Source organism: Rhinatrema bivittatum, chromosome 2, assembly GCF_901001135.1.
Source record: "Rhinatrema bivittatum chromosome 2, aRhiBiv1.1, whole genome shotgun sequence".
Lineage (NCBI taxonomy): Eukaryota > Metazoa > Chordata > Amphibia > Gymnophiona > Rhinatrematidae > Rhinatrema > Rhinatrema bivittatum.
The window spans coordinates 212,578,974-212,595,881 of record NC_042616.1 but is presented as its reverse complement, the minus strand read 5'-3'; the positions used below and the strand labels follow the sequence as shown (position 1 = coordinate 212,595,881).

Here is a 16,908-nt window from a genome sequence, read left to right as displayed (position 1 = left end):
TTCCTGAGTAAGGTGGGAAGTAGGGATCTCCAGAGATGTGACCATTCTGGAGTAACAAGCCTGTGGGCTGGAAGGCCCAGGATCCCTTCTGGGATCCTGAAGGGGAGAGGGCTGAGGCCATGAAGGAGGAGAGGTTTCTTCCTCCTCCCAAGGAATTTACCAGGAGGTGAGAAAAGGCGGTCATTGCTTCTTTTGAGGAAGTGAACCAGGAGTTCAGGAGTGAGGTGAGTCTGAGAAAAGGAGTGCCCCAGAGCATCCCTTGAAGTGCAGTTGTCCGAGGAACCTGCACTGGGGGGGGGGGGGGGGGCAGAAGTGTAGAATCCAGAGGGAAGGGCAATGATTAGAGGATGAGTGGATAAATCATGTAAATGGAAAGTTGCATTGGGCCCCCTTTGGATTTGAAATTTGATATGGTTATGCTTACAAGTGAACCACATTCCTTAAAAATGGTTGGGATAGAGATATGAATGGAAAGGGATCTGAGAGTTAGACTAATTTATGGTTGGTCAATGGGGAAGTAACTGTGTGGAAAGGTGATCGGGTGAATAAGATAAGGAGGTGGAGGAATCTAATTGTTATGTTCCCTGAAGTCATTTGTGCTCCGTGATTCTGACTGTGGAAGCCCATGAACTTATATGTATTCAATAAATAACTTTGTTACCTGCTTCTCATCCATGTAAAAAGTTGTTGCTGGTTGGTTAATCTAGAAAAAATAAAGTTAATTGTTTGGAAGTTTGAAACTTGATGTTTTTTCTACATTTACTTAGCCAGGACAGGGGTGAAGCATGGGATCATAGTTCATGGAGGGGAGCTGAAGGGTGTTCTCCCTGTCCAGTGAGTGAAAACAAGAGAATGGAGTCATTCACTACTCCTGCTGTTTCCTTTATGGTCCACATCACCATCTGCATGACCAAACTTTAGAACCCAAACAAATTTGGAGGGGATAACCCTTAAATAATAGGGGAACCCCATTCTATCATTTTATGTATCCTGTCAGGGGTACACTGAGTTCTAGCAAACACCACCTTTTAATGCTGTAATTTCTTCAGCCAAATTTTGTTTGATTGAAATGGAAAGAGTCACATCATTTAGAGAGGGTTCAGGACAATATAAGGCAAGGCATTCAGCTACCCTTAGATGAGATAAACAGTAGAGCTCCCCCCGATGGTTTTGTGTAGATATGCTTCAAGTCTGGTGATTTATAATGATCTCTGTATTCTGGATCTGGATGAAAATTTTTCTTTGAGTAGGCTAATAACAAACTCCTACTCAGGTATTGAGAAATAGAACAAGATAATGTGTCTAATTGTAATAATGAAAAGAAACAAAGCTTAGGGAAGGGGTAATAGAATGTTAAAATCTATTGTATACAGTCACATCATTAGTGAAAAGAAAAATATTTAATTAGCCTGAATAACAGGTAATGACTTTGCAGGGAGTCTAACAGCCCTCATGTCTGCAGTAATGCTGACAGAACTGTGAGAGGGGACTAGAAAAATGCACACGGAGTTGGGATGGTCAGAAGCTAAAATGGTTAAGCCCAGTAATGTGTCTACATTTGAACAACATTTGTGAATAAATATGCAAGTTGTTACATAGAGAAAGCGTATGGGAATTATTTCAAAATAAAGACCATTCCGTGTTTCCCAGAACCATTCATCTTAAACACAATGACCATTTTCAAAGGTATATTAAACGTCAGAGTTCTATGGGTCTTGAAACCTCTGCAAAGTCTGCCACATGAACACAACTGCAAGTTACAACATATATAGATAATGTTGGTGTGCAACAGAAATGCACTAGCTCCAAGCTGTAGTGCTGTTCTAAAAAGTGCTTAGACAAACAGACAGATCTGAAAGCAGAAAAAGAAGCCAAGTGCTGTTTAAAATATTGTGTGATAAATGTGAGATGTACAGACAACAGAAGTTTAAGTATAAAGGCAGAAGGCGTAACTAGTGTTGCGAACCATTGTTGAAAAAGGTGATATGCTCCTGGGTTTTTTTTTTAATGCAGATAGGTAAATCTCAAGCATCCAAAAGGTATACTTTATGACTACCAATATATGCAAGACACAGGTGTACACAAACTTAATTTGCATATTTGTAAAAGAGCTGTACAAAGAATATAATTGGAAATTCAAGAACCTGATCAGTCTCCCTGGTTCTATTAAGACTTTTATTGACAAAAAGTTCAGAGACTACACATTCATAGCTCATATTTCTAAAGGTTATGATAGTTACTTTATTGATAATCAGTTGTTAAAAGAAAAAATGGAGAGAGAATTCCTAGCTCAGGGTGATAAACCTTCACAAATCACTTTCAAAGCCCTGGTTATATGAATTAGAGATTCTTTAAATTTCCTACATATGAAGCCTAGAAAGCTCCCAGACGATATGGACTTTGAAGAGTGCAAAGGGTATTTTCCACATTTTTTTTTTTAATACTGAAAAAAATCAAGATTATGTGCATGATGAAAAGCACTATGGTGTTGACATCATGATGCCTGGTGAAAAGAAAAGGACTTTAAAATTGGTAAATGCAGAACAAACATAAGATATTTGACTTACAAAAAAAGTTGGCCTATTATTGCCAATAGGATGTGTTCATTTTGAAATAGGTTTGTGTCCTGTACAGAGATGAAATCATGAAAATGACTGAGAGGGAGTAGAAGAAGAATACTAGAGGTTGATGTTAATATTACATAAATCTGTATAGATCCATTCTAATACAGAGCTCTGGCCTCTGTAATCATGGTCATGTGCAGGTTTATGTTTTAAATCATAGCACATCTTCTTCCAGATATTTATCACAGACACATCAAAAGATGTGCAAAAAAAATGCACATCAGACACAGTTTACAAGGTGGTGAATTACAAGTGGTGCCCTGCGTAATCAATAGCTATGCCTGCATTAGTGGAATGCACACAGCCTTTGAATTTAAATGCTGTTTTCCAGGGCTGTTGAGACTGTAACAAAGATAAAGCACAGAACTGATTAACCATCATCTATGGCTTTCTGAATTACAAAATCCAAATCAAGGCAGATTTCCTAAGAAGACACAGGCATAAGATTCTAAACACCTGGGAATACCACTTGAATAGGATGGCAAAAACTGAAAAGGCTTGAACAGCTTTCCTGAGCAGCTCAACATTACCACAGACTCTGGTATCTCAAAGTGGTACCTCAAAAGGCTCTTTTGGGGGGGGTAGAACATGGCATTTGTTTATATTATGAAACTAAACTGAGTGAGGAAATGCAATTGTATAATTTTACTAGTCTATATCCTTTTATCAATAAAATTAAAAAATAACAAATAGGCCGTTCACAAGTCATTTATGAGAATTTTGGGTCCCTTTTATGCTATTCTGGAATTGTTAAAGCTATAATGTACCCCCCCACCCCCGATAGTTCATTTTGCTGGTGTTAGCTGCCAGAGTGGGCAGTAAGCTTATGTTTCTGCTGTGTTGTACATGCACCGAGACCTGTAAGCAGGTGGTGTGCACCGACACGGATGAGGAGAGATCCCTTGAGAGGACTTAGTGTAGTACTGAGATAAATGTAGGTTTTGCAAAAGGGTATGTGGCTGTTGAAATCTATGAAATCTGGCACTTTGAAAAAAAAAATCCGATAGTCTCTTTTCAGAGCATATAAACATGCATCTTAGTCAAAAACAGGAGGGCTCCGGCTTTTCTCTGAGGTGCACTGATGCAGAAAAAATAAAGCAATACAAAACCAATTTTTAGCATGAACCCTGCAAAACATCAAATTTCTAAGCTGTTCTTAAATTCTTTGTGGGGGAAGTTTGGACAAAGAGCAAACCTGCCTATGACAAGCATTGTGATATTATCAGTTATGATACTGTATGTGTGTGCTAGAAGCACTAATGCTGTGCATTGTCAAATACTACAAATATCTTCATAGCCTTTTTTATTTTATTTTTTTACAATGCCTCCTGCTCATGTAGAACTGTATAAACTGCTAGACAGCTTGCAAGGGCAATACCTGTACCACAACACAGACTCTGATTTTTGTGACCAGGGAAGGGTGAATGGGATCCTCCCCTGGGTGATTTGGATGACTGACAAGCAATATTCCTGCAGATGAACACATCACTGAGTTTGTGTAGGCAGATCCCGAAATATATAGTACAAGCTGTATAACCTGTCACGCAGGATCATGCTAAACTGAAAAAACTAAAAAGATGATGACATTTTCGCAGTTTGAAAGACCTAGTACTGAACTTTGAAACAAAGGAAAAAAATTATTTGTACAACAAGCAGGCATTATAAGAAATAAAAAGAAGTGGCAAGGAGAGTCCCATGTCCTTAAGAAAAATCACCAAGTTGTGTATGCTGAAAAAAGGTAATGAGGGAGGATTCAATACGCTTCCCTATGGATACTGAAGCCATGCAGTTGCATTGTTGACATCCATTCTCCTGTATTTTATTTAGCAGGACTTTCCAATTCTGGGAGGAGTTTCTTTGTTAACCCCCCCCCCTCCCCCTCCAACTATTAGAACACACTGATCGTATGTTGACCATTATGCCCGACGATATCGTGTGATTTCTTTGTAGAAAGAAATGTGTAAATATTCTTTAATTACTTTATGCATTCTTTAACGGAAACTTTTAACAATGATCATTTGTTTCCAACCAACAAAGTAAATATGGTTAATATAGATGATTTAATGGACTCTGCTTATACAAGTGATGAAACTGAGGAAGCCTTTGCTACTAAGTACGTGCATCACAGAAACTTGAGCATTATATATATTGTTCAGAATATTTTTGGCCAAATTCAAACAAGCTATCACTAACTTTAAACACCAAGAGGCCAATATTTGAAAGCATTTAGTTGGATGACTCGCAGGTTATCTGGATAAAAGCTAACTTTTCAATATTGTTAGCACTTATCTATTTAATTTTTAGCCAGATTAATTCATTATTCAACTAAAAATTAGCCAAATAAGTTATGGGCATTTGGGGGGCATTCTGGGGCAGGGTTGAGTTAGCTAGGAAATTTATCTGGCTAACCCCACTATCAAGAGTTAGCTGTCTACATTTTTTGGCATACTCTAGCTGGCCCCAAGAGCAGGTCTAAAGTTATCTAGGTATTTGCTTCCACAAAACTTTAGGCTAAACTGGTTATATTTGAAAAAAAATATAGCTGATTACGTAACATTAATGTTAAAAAATTGTGGCATGCAGTCATGGCAGCCCGATTCCCATATCCCTATCCAATTATTAAAAAATGGTGTTGGGATCGCAATATGCTCATATCTCGTTTGTGGCAGCTTCCAGTGTTGCTCTGACAGCAACGCTGAAAGCATAAGCCACCAGAGTTGCTGTCAGAGATTCTGAAATGTACAGAGAAGAGCAACCAAAATGATATAGGGGATGGAATGACTCCCCTATGAGGAAAAGCTAAACAGGTTAGGGCTCTTAAGCCTATAGAAGAGATGGATGAGAAGAGATATGACAGAGGACTAAGGGCCTTGTTTTCTAAACGGATACCAAAATGGGGTCGTAGTCGGCCCCGGAAGAGGAGGAGTTGGGGCTTCACCGGGGCCGACTCCGCGAAGACGCCGCGGACAACGAAAAGGTAAAGTCCCTTTTCGCGTCTGAGTTCGCGCCCTATAGCTTCACCTCCTATGGTGGCGCTATTGGGTGCGAAACTGGCAGCGATCGCACCGCGACGGTGTGATCGCTGCTGGCTAGCGCAGGCCCGCCCACCGTTTCGGCCCCCCACCCCTCATTTTCTAAAGGATCGCAGGCCTGCGATACTTTAGAAAATGAGGCCTTATATCATCATGAGTGGGGTGCAGTAGGCTAGGGGACACTCCATGAAGCTAACAGAAAGCATATTTAAAATAAATTGCATTAAGTATTTTTCACACAGTGCACAATTAAACTGTGGAATTTATTATTAGAGGATGTGGTGAAAGCAGTTAGCATAACTGGGTTTCAAAAGGGCTCAGAAAAGTTCCTGGAGGAAAAGTCTGTAAACCACTATTAGCCACGTAGATTTGTGAAAGCTGCTCTTGATTCCTGGTTATGAGCAAGAAAGACTGGATCTATTCTTTGGGATCCTGTCGAGTACTTGGGACCTGGATTGGCCACTGACAAAAACAGGATGCTGGGCTTGACTGACCTTTGGTCTGACCTAGTTTGGTGTTTTCTTATGTTTTTATATTCTTAACCTACTGGATCATGGGATTATACAACCTCAAGCTCTTTCACAATGGAGAATACCCAAAATCTGGGAAGAGTTCATGCAAACTCTAGCTGAGCCAGTCTTGCCATTCAAAGTCGTGGTCAATGCAAGCAAATGGAACTTGTTGGCTCATCACAAGAAAAATCCCTCAGCTGCAGGTAACAAAGCTTTTGAAAAACAAAGAGTCCCTTCCCCATAAAAAGTGTTAATTGTTTGACAGAAACTAATGACTGAGGGTATAATGAACTCTTATACTTCTGAGGCTTTAACCCAACTGTTAAATTTACCAGGTCATTCATTGTATGTCACAAGGCACTGTTTGTTCTTGCCTCTACCCTTTACTTCTAAAATTGTATTGATACAATATACCCTATCCTAGTCAGCACTGACTTAATTCTTCAGGGTAAAAGGAACCTTCAGCAGCTTTATCATCATAATCTGTCCTCCGTTTAAAACTTGTCATTATAAATATCTCATCAGTCCATGTTTGTCTGCAGCCCTTGTGAAACTTTCCTTTGATTTGACAGTCTAATATAATCTCATTTTTAAAAAGGACCATGGCAGGTCAGTACTTGGTGGTCCTGTAGACTGTTTTCCAGGTTTGCAGAGAGTTCAAGGTGTCATGCCAACCAGCCTACCTTGTATAGTTCTGTGAAAACTATGATTATAGCTGCATTCAAAAGCTGGCACTACATCCTGATAGTGAAAATTACTGTGTGCAATAAAGTACCTTCACATTCTGGACTTTAACATTGTGTTCAGCCTCTCCACTACATTGCTTTTGGTCACAAAATAATGAACTCTATTTTTTTTTTTTTTTTAACAATTTCTTCAGAGAACTGTTTAAAAACCTTTTACCCCTGTCTGACTGTATTTTGTATAGGTATAGTCTATATAGCTTTTCAAAGGCATGTCTTTGTTTTTAGATTCATGGCCTATGCATATTATGACAGGATGATAAAATATATTTGTAGACGCTGTTATAACCACATTAAAGGACATATTGACCAGATCCGCCTGCCACTGTGCATCCACATCTGCGACTATTGTTTTGTTTCTTTTAAAATGGACCCTGGCTGGTCTTTGTAAAGTGTAAGCCTCTTGTTTGCTAAGATTTTCAGTGACTTTTTCTAGTCACATCTTTATGATTTTTACTAATAGCCTGAAAACGTGGGGGTCACTCCTCCAAAATTCCCTATGGTCTCAGCTTCAAAATAAATTTTGTTTAACAGCTTCTTGTATATATCTACTTTCAGACATATAGTTCCGCTTTGCTACTAGGTAAATGAGTCAGTTTGTATTTATCAACAGTCAAAATAAATGTTTACTTCTCTGCAAAGTGTTCCTTAAAGGGCTTTCAAAATATTCATTTTTTTTCTTCTCACTCTCAAATTTTCAGTCTTTGTCCACTAGGCAGGAGAATGAAAGGGCTGTGAGGAAGATCTCTTATCTGTAAAAGACTTTCCTCTTTAGTCAGATAGTCTTGAAACTAAAACAAATGTCAGCTGAACTACAAATGCTTTGTCTGCCAATCACATAGTTCCCAGTGTCCATTGCCACAGGAGACTGCCCATAATGCTTTGTCTATGACATCAGATGTGACCTTTCAACATGGTCACTGTTTTTCCCATACAGTCTCTCTCGTGAGTTGGAAACATTCATAATCCTTACAAAACTGAGTAGATTTTTGTGAAAATAATGTTTATCAAAACCCACAGAGTTAAATATTCTCTAACCATGCTCACATGCTCTAGTTTGACCCTGCCTCAGTTTTCATTCTGCCTGCAGAAAACTGTACACGGTTCTCTAAATTCTAGGCAAAGAGGTGGAAGGTTTATTTCTGTGCATACTCAGTGATGTAGAAAAAAGATGTCTGGAGCATGGTTAGAGCGATTTCTGATGACATAAAAACTGGAAGTGGGTTGGGGCATGGCAAGGGCAGGATATGGAGTGAAGCTTTGGTAGAACTTTTCCCATTCCTTTCTATGGAGGGGTGAGGAGTGGGCAAGGTTCAGACCCAAAGTGAATACTGATTGGCAACAGCACCTGTCAAAATGAACTTGACAAGAATTCTACCGATTGGATTGAGGAGAGGCAGACAACTCTGCGCTATTTGTCTTCTGCCTTGGAACACCCTGAGGTTGGAGAAGGGTCCTGGATACCACATCTGATGTCAGCAAGGGACCGCCTGGTCCCCTCTTCAAAAGAAGGCACCCTGATCTAGCCAGTGGACAACTTACTGCAAACACCAGCTCTCGTCTGGGTTGGGGAAGGACACCAACTGCAAATACCAGGTTGTGAGTTCTGGTTCTTCGGGTTGTTCTAAGCCTGCCATGAATTATTGTTACTTCAATAGGAGAGACTGGAGTATCAGAGGAGCAAGCATAGGAGCTCTGTAAGGTGGTTACCCCTAAGGTTAACCTGATGGTTCAGGCTCCCAAGACCTTCAGGGAATACTGCTGGATGGCTATGAACAATCATATCAGTACTGCCATCCAGTTCAGGCATGCCATCTGGAGGAGATTCAGCACTGCCTAGCAGATTGCCTTTCTCCTGTGGGAGAAGGCTGACTCCATCTGAGGTTACTGCCCTGTCGGGGGTATCTGAGGCTCTCAGCAGGAGGACCTGTTGGACCAGCCCCTACCTCCTGAGGTAAGGGACAAGTCATGGTCTGTGCCGAGCCTCTTGCGAGAGAGGTCTAACTTATCCAAAGTACCTCACAACCAATGCCTGTTGGAACACAGAGTGCAAGCTATGTTTGGATTACAATATCCCTATGTCCCAGTACATGTTATGAACTTTATTGAAGAAAACAGGGATACCTGGTAGTGGTTAGCACAATATACCAACCTAAATATAATCAAATACTCAACACCAGAGTACTGCCGGGGACATCTGAATTATTGAAGGACCTTGTACTGCAAATCACAGAGCTGTGCTGGGAAGGGACATATACAAGCATGGAGTTGTATATTATCCCTAGGGGTGAAGATCAGTGCACTTACTCAGTGAACTGCATCCTCCCAAATGAAGTCATTATCCGGAAACCAAACCCAAACCATTATAATAACCCAGGAGACTACCCAAGCCAGAGGATCCTCCTTGTTGATGAGTTGATTGATCTTTGAGGTTGGGCTGATTCAAAGACTTATAGACACTGCTGAAGGGAAACCTCTTTTTGGTTTGCTTGTCTGTGATTTAGTTCAGAATCTGTTCCTGTTGGTCTGCTCCCAAGTTAAGAATCAAGAGATGGACTGCTACTTGCCCTCCATGAGAGGGTGAAGACACAGCAATAACCTTGTTACTTGCTCTTTGGGGAAGGAAAAAGGAAAAGACTATAAGCCAGCCCTCCATGGGAGGGGTGAAGTCAAGATACCCTTTGGTTGAGTGTGTACCTCACCATGAGAGACTTAATAAGATGCTGCTAGTGAACATAAAAAAATAAATGTGTGACTATCTACTGCTATCTATATAAATAAAATGTAAAATAGTTTGGACGTAATCGATAATCTCAGAAAACTACTGCACCAATTGCTTTCAAATTTGGACACAACCTTGCTTTCACTTTCAGCAAGGTTCTTCTCTATCTAGTTTACATAGATGTCACACAATTACAGATAAACACATGTTTTTACATGTGTGTGGGGAAAACAGCGACATCTGTTGGACAGACATGCAATACATGCTATCTACCTTGGGAAATGAAGCTGCTGTACTGCGCATGCGCAGGCGGGAGCGCACGTCGGGCACAGCGGGACCAACATGGCACTGGGAGGAGCAGCAGTGGTGCACGTCGGGCACAGCGGGACCAACATGGCACTGGGAGGAGCAGCAGCGGGGGAACGGCGGCGATATCGGGCGTGGTGGTGTCAGCCGGCCGAACTTCGACACCTGGGAGGAGCTGCGGCGGCGAATCTGGTACGGGCTCACGTGCACGACAGGGAGGGATCCCTCGCTGACCTCACGTCTTCGGGAGCGGGCCGTGCAGAACCGCACAAGAGGGTGAGGGACGGGGGGGGGGGGGATCAGCTGGGAGGGCATTGTGAGCGAGAGGGGATCAGAGTCAGGGAAGGAGATTCAGAGAGGATGTGCTGTCACTGACGAAAGGGTAGGGAGTAGGCAGGGAGAAGTGACAGTGAGGGGAGGGAGAATGAAGGGGGCAGTGAGTGTCAGGGGAGAGGTGAGTGTGAGGGGTGAGAGTTGGAGTGGGGACAGGGGAGTGAAGGGGGGGTTAGTGACCAAAGGGGGAGGGGTGAGTGTGAGGGGAGAGAGCTGGAGTGGGGACAGGGGAGGAAAGGGGGGGTGAGTGACCAAGGGGGAGGACGATGTGTGACTGAGGTATATGAGCAAGTGGAAGGGGGAGGGGGGAAAAGAACCTGACTCTGCCACTGCAACACGTGGCGGGCCACCGCGACACAGAGGGGAGAGGTGAGTGTGAGGGGTGAGAGTTGGAGTGGGGACAGGGGAATGAAGGGGGGGGGGTTTAGTGACCAAAGGGGGAGGGGTGTGAGTGTGAGGGGAGAGAGTTGGAGTGGGGGACAGGGGAGGAAAGGGGGGGATGAGTGACCAAGGGGAGGATGATGTGTGACTGAGGTATATGAGCAAGGGAAGGGGGGGGGGGAAAGAACCTGACTCTGCCACTGCTATTTTACATGCTATCATGTTATTTCTCTTGTTGAATGTTTCTTTCCATCTCATGGTTATATAAAATTTTAGAAAAATCATTTAAAAAATGAACTACATCCATTTCTTACCTATGTCTTCAGGAAGTCATAGAACTTGTGGTCAATGTTCTGTGTGCCCCCTCTCACTTTCACTTTCCTCTTTTATACATCCTATTTCTAAAAAGACTTCCATTTATGCTCCATTACCAATTGTTCTTCTTCAGGTGTGATTTACATCATTGTTTGTCCCTGCCAGAAGTTATTTGTCGGTAAAATGACACGTATGATTAAGACACAGCTTGGTTAAATAATAATGAACGTGAAAATGCCCTCTAGTTACTCACTGGTTGGCTTGTTCCCATACTGTTCTTGAGTTGAAATTCTTTGTTACTGACGTGCTATCTCCTCCATCCCATGGAGGGAATTTCTCAGAAATGCTTTTTCGAAAAGAGCAGAAATGGATTTATACCCTTGACAGTCTCTCCTTCGTGGTCTAAACAATGAGACTGAGTGGAGCTACTTCACTTAACTCCGCCCATTTTGTTTACAAACTTTGCTGTGGCCTGATTGGCTTCACTTCACCCTTGCTGGTTCTTTCCAATTGGTTGGTGGTTTTTGCATCATTTGACAGCGTTTAAATGTCTGCTTTGCCCCTTTAATCCTTGTGCCTCCTGCATACTCATGCTGAAACTGATACAGGTATGTTTTTCTAGCTTTATCGCACCGGCTCTACCCCATCGATGTGTGGTCCTACGATATTATAACTTTGGTTGTTTAATTTTCAGATGGATACTCTCATATGATTGTCCCTCCCGACGCAGCCTTGCTGTGAAACACGGGGTCCGTGTCGGGGGACCATTTTGAAATTCAATGCATATAACAAGGCAGTGGAGTTGCCATACCAAGTAAAAAATTATTGTCAGCATAAACAAGGAATATGTGTGGACCCTTATTTTTCTCTGCACTCATTTTGTCTGTGGCTTGTACGTTGAGTGAGCGCAGAGTTCATTCTCCATTTTTATTTGTGGATTTATTTATTGCCATTTTTATGATTAACCATTTATTTAATTCACAGGTGGAGTCTCCTGATAGGATTCGACACCCTTCATACTAAATTTTGTCTTTACAGGATGCTACTCTGCAGTTATCATAAATTCCTGTGTCTCAGTAAATTGTAAAGTGGATTTTCTGTCATGTCCTATATGATGGAAAGCAGAAGGAAAGTGATAGTCGTCTGTATAATGAAGTATTTGGATGCATTCAGTATTCCCCCTTTGGGAACACCCAAATGTGAATAGGAAGATCTTTCTTGGTTTTGAGCTGGCAGGGATGAAGCCTAGGGGCAAGCAAGTCAAATGTGTTACTGTCATGATTGTTTCTTGAAGTTCCGTGGATGATGAGAGTGTCTACATCACAGCTGGGTGGTGGCAGCACCTATGCGCTTGCCAGTAGTGTCAGTGCTGGTTCTAAATTCAACTGTGTCATTATTCGTGTACAGGAAGTATGGGCCCAATGGTTGATTGTGATGTGATGCTTTCTTATGTGTGTCTTTGTTAAAGTAAGACCTTAGGTCTTCACCTATGCTGGTTATAGTTTCCACCAGGATAGCGTGCCCCATGGAAGCAAGATTTATTATTATATCTGCTTACTCTTATGTATGGTGACTGTGTTTACTGTGGAAAAATTGTGAGTAAGTGCCCTTCCCCTCAGACATTTTTTTTTCTGTGGGGGAAGGAGAGTGTGACAGGACCATCTGGTCAGCCACTAAAAGTCCTTAGTTCCATTCTAGTAGCTTTAACACTCTTGAGTTTTCCATTGCCCTCGCCCTCCTCCCATCTGGGAGAACAGGAATTGGTTACTCTTAGCTTTATAAGCGGCCATTTTGTAAGCTAAGGTGTGGCTGGTTTCAGTTCAGTGGCGATACAAGCAGTAAAGATGTATGTTTTTTCCTCCCTGCCTCATCAGGTTTTTGCTTTGAGTGAAATCTCCTCTGTGCACATCCTGCCAGTAGGTCTCTTGGAGATTAGTTACAGTAAGGGCCTTCCTTTTTGCTGGAACCCCTTTCGGGCTTCCATTCTATGACTGAAGTGAGCCCATTCATTCCCTGAATGGGGCAAGGCACCTGTGATAGGCTTGGCTGTGTGAGATGACTGAAAGCTAGAAGAATCCTATTTTGGGGAAGGGACTGTGTTTTTAAATTGTGTCCTTTGGGAAAGGTCTTCCTCACATGATGGACTCAGAGGACTTGGGTTGAAGACCAGTGAGCCATTCACCTCATGAATGGGGCAAGCACCTGTGACAGCAGAACACTAGTCTGAGAAGATTTTTGATTAGGGAAAGTATTTTCTCTTTTGTTTTGTGAGGAGGCTTTGAGTCCACCCCTCCTCACTGGGAGCCAGGCTGGAATAGCAGGCTTCTTGCCCCTCAGACTTTTTCAACCCAAGAGTCACCCTTTTCAGACATCTAAAAGGACCAGTAAGATCAAGGAGACCCCATTCGAATCTCCACCCAGGACCAGGATATAGGGCTGGGTGATCGGTGATAAGCTAGAGATTGAGGTAGGACAGTTTTTGCTATGCTAGAAGGTGACCCCTGAATAGGAATCCAGGGTAAGCCACTGGGAGAGCTTTTAGTGCATATTTTTCCATCACCATGGGAAGCTCAACGAGTTTGCTGAAGAAAAGGACACCTACTCAGAATGAAACACCCTAACTGTAAAGAATGATCTGAATCTGCACACTTCATTAAAAATGGACATTAATTTGCCTTTAATTAATCAATAAATTATTAATTAACACCCAGTGCCTGGTCCCACCTGTTGTTTGGAATAGCAACTCCCTCCAGGAGTTGTCACAGCTACCAACATACAAATCACATCACTGTCTGGGCCATAGAAAAGAGTCTCCTCCTATAAGAGAATTCACCTCTGGGATAGAGAGCTCAGGACCTGGGAGGAATGCTAGCCATAGCAGCCCCCTACAAAGGAAAGAAATTTGTGCAGCCTGGAACTTAAAACACTCGCTAAAGGTTACACTATTTAGAGCTAAACTGCTAGAGGTAACACTTATCTTGCAGAAAAAAAAGCTTGGGAACCTACTAGCAGGCCGATACGGTAAAGTGCACCCGGGCTAGTGCGCCGTTTTATGCGATTTGGACGCGCATCTACTACTCCTCATGCAGTAAGGTGTTTAGCGCATCGAAAACATGTGTCCATCCCCTCCCAGAAACTAATAGTGCTCATCACATCCAAATGCATATTGATGAGGCTATTAGTTATTCACCTGGGATACTGAAAAAAACATGTGTGGCCAAAAAAAAAATTTATTTTAATTAAAAAAAAAAAAAAATTGTGCCGGCGGGTCAGGTTAGGAAAATGGATGCTCAATTTTATGAGCGTCCATTTTCCTAATCCATGGCTGTCAGCGGTTTGCAAAATGGACGCTTGTAAAATTGAGCTTCTGTTTTCGAAAGCTGCTGACAGCCACCTCTCCTGGGCCAAGGCGACACGGGCGTGTAATTGTCCCTAGCGCTCCTTTTAGCGTGACCCCTCATTTGCATTATGTATCACATGCCCAGGAGAGGCCTGTGCGCGCGTTCAAAAAGCAGGTGCCGAAGCGGACATGCTTTTTTTTGCGTGACCGTATTGTTGTAGCGGCTTATATATAAGGTTAACCCAAGAAACACAAGGGAAAGGCAAGAAAAAGGCAAATTCTTCTGGCCATATAATTTATGGACTACTAAGATGCCCATCCAAAGGACAAGTCTAGAAGTGATGCTTTCACATACTGGCCATTAGCTTTTGAACTGTTGCCCTCTTAGGTGATTGTTTACTATTACTGTCAATGGCTGTATTATCATATGATTACAGATCAACTAATTACATATGTGCAGTATGATTATACAGTCAGACTTCACATATATAATTAGTTGATCTAACATAGAAAGCAAATGAAAAAAAATGAGCAGAAAATCACTTCAAAGAATGTTTTGCAGTTCTAAAATCTGACCAGAATCTTGATATAAGAACTCCTATCTGGATGCAGAAGACAGCTTAGAATTGCTTCCTTGTTTATAGCTCTCTCTCCATCCCTATGTGCTTTTGAAAGCTCAAGTTGAACACCATCTCTGGATAATTCCTACATTGGTCCAATAGGTCTCACAGTCTACAAAGTTTGGCAGGCTCAATGTGTTTACTAAAATTATCCCATTGTGCCACTCATGGATGAGCATTTTTCCTTAAATAGCATACAACTTGCTCAGACTCTTGTTTTTCCCACTTTTCACATGATAAAAAAGAGTGAGAATCCCTTCCAAAATATTCTAGCGCCTGCAAAAGTTGAGTATATTTACATTCAAATATAAGAATCTATTATTTGAGAGCAAGATTTTGGCTGTTTCTTTGACAATTTTGAAACAGAGAGTGGGACACTGCTTTTCAGTGCTTTCCATATCCTTTAAATCTTCCGTAATATTTGTTTAAAATTCGTTATATTAATCCTCAGAGAAAGTACCTTTTTGCTCTGAAAGTGTTGAACCCGTTGAAAATATTAAATGTGGTATATCTAATGCTTTGACTGCTGTCATGGAAACATATTTTTCCGCTCCTTCTGAGAAGCTATGCAAACATTTTTTAAAAGATGAATTATCTGCAGTGCCCACCCCAACAAAACTTTTCGGAGAGAGAACAAAAGAAACGAGGAAAGTATTCAAACCACAGCCATTCTTACTTTGCCAGGATTCAGACGACAGTGCAAAATTCATGTTATTAAAACTGCTAAAAATCAGTAAAAAAAAAAAAGAGTCCCAGAGGGAAAAGCTTATGTGTCTTGAACAATCTCAAAGTACTGAAGCTCACTGCTTGGCATCAAATATTGTGGAAAGGAAACAAGTCAAGAGTCCATCACAGGAGATCCAACAAAGAAAAACAAAGACTGACTGACAATAAGTGCACTACTTCAGGACATTTGCCACAGTATTACAGAGAAGAAGCAAAACTGATAAACACCACATGACAGTATCAATCTCTTGGGTCAGCACTGAAACAATATTTCTCACTAAAACAACCCGCAGCCAGCATCAGAAGGAAGAATTAAAGATGTTATGAAGCATGTTTATACAGAGGTCTATATTCAAACCCGGTCTGCCGAGCAAAGTTAACTTTGAATATAGCCAGCTATTCTAAAGAATGAAGGGTTAATGAATATCCTGCCACAATAAATATCCAAGAATAACATAAATTCTAAGGAACGGTGATGTTAAAAGACTGCTTAAAATAAAAAGTCTTTACTTGTTCCCTAAAAGTGGAATAACACTGAACTGAGCGTAATTCATCACCGCAGGCTGCTCTAGCAACTGAAAACGGTCACTCGGGTCTCATCAAGCCAGGCCTGCTGAATTGATGGAACATCAAGCAAGTTATGAAATGAAAAGAAACAAAAACAAACAAGCAAACTGAAACAAAATGAAAACCAAAATGAAATAAAAAAAAAAGTTTGTACATAGTCCTAGAATATGCTCATCTGCCTAAGATGGAGGCAGCTGGGATATATCTTTAGCATTGTGGATAGGAATGACTGGACAGTCTGGATGAGCAAGCTGATCTTTATCTGCCATCATCCACACTAGCACTATATTATGTATTCAGAGGCATTCACAACTGTGAGTTCACCGACATGTCCAATAGCTTTAGAGAGTTACTGCTTACTCTGCAGAAAATATGTCATCTTGAGATAATGCTATTTCTTCAGCTCATTCTGCATTTTCAGTAAGAGATGCGAATGGGAATGTTTTGGCCTACGCAATTTTGTCCTTCTCCTTTGGGCTTCCATCTCAATCAGAATGGGCACTGAGAGGGATCCAGTGCCAAGCCCTTCATTTGAATCTACCCTGGGAGTTTGCCCCTATTTTTATATCACCTCCCAACTCACCTAGCCCAGGAATGGTTCTTGGTTGGGGGGGAGGGGGGGAGCCATGTACCAGATCTACCTCTGGAGCCCTGCAATCCTGGATCCTATATCTAGCCACTGGTAGT

At 41.7% G+C, this 16,908-nt stretch overlaps 1 protein-coding gene across 1 annotated transcript in view; it reads right to left on the bottom strand.

The window, feature by feature from the left end:
- LOC115084348 (pro-neuropeptide Y) overlaps positions 1 to 16,908 on the bottom strand; it is a 53,220-nt gene that overhangs the window by 21,587 nt on the left and 14,725 nt on the right. The window lies entirely within an intron of this gene.